This window comes from Myotis davidii, unplaced genomic scaffold, assembly GCF_000327345.1.
Source record: "Myotis davidii unplaced genomic scaffold, ASM32734v1 scaffold147, whole genome shotgun sequence".
NCBI lineage: Eukaryota > Metazoa > Chordata > Mammalia > Chiroptera > Vespertilionidae > Myotis > Myotis davidii.
In genome coordinates this window covers 2,717,916-2,719,195 of record NW_006383010.1, presented here as the reverse complement: position 1 = coordinate 2,719,195, position 1,280 = coordinate 2,717,916, and the positions used below count along the sequence as shown (strand labels likewise).

The window sequence follows — 1,280 nt, the reverse complement described above, 5'->3', positions numbered from 1 at the left end:
CGCTTTTTAAGTTACCACCCATCACCCATTAACCACCCACCACCCATTAAAGGGATTTCATCTCCTGAGTTGCCAACCTGGTTAGGTCCAAAGTGGCTCTCCTGAGGGTCTCAAAGTTTTCCACGGTGGTTGCGAAAACAAAAAGTAACTGTTGCTTTAAAAACCTCAATATTTCAACACTGACTCTGATACCTTTTTGTTTACCGGGGGAAATTCTAGGAAGGGACCACGTGGAAGTCCAGGAGCCGCAAGGTCTTAACAAAGCACTTTGTTAAGAAGCTTACTTTGCAAGGCTATAGGAACAGCACTCGAGATTTCCATCTGAAAAAAGCAAGGCGGGTAGAAATCCCCAGCGAGCGCGCCCAGCACATTTGCACCTGGATTCCTGCGACATTGTCAGTCAAATCCCCACCCCAGGCCCCCAGCTAATCCCCCCACCTCCACCCCGGTTACAAAGCAGCGAGACTGTTACAGATCGCGGGAAAAGTAAAAGTATATTCTAAAAGGAAGGACCAATGATCCCGTAAAGCCCTGCTGTCTTCTCATCAGAAAGATCTGAACCTTATTTTACCTGTTGCATTGTGAATAAAGACCTTTTTTTTAAACCGCCCCCCCAAAATAAACACCCAGCGTTCCGTTTAAACTTTCAAACTCCAGAAACACTTTCAAGTTCATCATTGCAATTACAGTCTCATGGCAAAGGTACATTTACATAAAGACACTTAAAAACTAGAGAGGAGTTTTACTTGTAGGAAAAAGAAACGAGTAGGTAGAAATTTCCAAAAACACACAAAACAGCAAACTTACTCTTTCTCTTAAAAGAAGTGAAGCAGGCACGCCAGCTGATGGAACTCCTTAGAGGGCGAAGTAAAATGAAAAGGCAGGTCCAGGCACTCAGACCTGCCTGTACTTAAAAGTTTTAAAAGTCAGTCTAGCTGCTCCTCGGTCCTTTCCTCACTCCTTCCCCCTAATGAAAGAAAAGTGCTGGTACCTCGTAAAAGCTTTTTTCTAACTTGGAGCACAGAGCTTTTAAAAGTTTCAAGCCACTGACACAAGAGAGGAGGGGCTAGCAGGGAGGAGCGGGAAGAGGAAAGGCGGGGAGAAGGGAGGGAGGGGAGCAGGCCCGCGGGGAGGGGAGGGGGGAGGAGGACGGGGGGAGTAGCCAGGTCCAGTTAATCAAGTTGTAGTTTAAACTTGCTGATGAGAGGTATGAAAGCGTGCGCGACGTGAGTGCTGCTACTTGTTACTCTTTACAGATAGCAATTACTGGTTTTAGTTAG

At 46.2% G+C, this 1,280-nt stretch overlaps 1 protein-coding gene across 1 annotated transcript in view; it reads right to left on the bottom strand.

Moving 5' to 3' along the window:
- GJA1 (gap junction protein alpha 1) overlaps positions 1–1,031 on the bottom strand; it is an 11,980-nt gene extending 10,949 nt beyond the window's left edge. Inside the window, exon 1 of the mRNA XM_006778430.2 lies at positions 808–1,031. The gene's annotated coding sequence lies outside the window, so the exon portion shown is untranslated. The remainder of the gene's footprint in view (positions 1–807) is intronic.
- Positions 1,032–1,280: the final 249 nt, after the last annotated feature.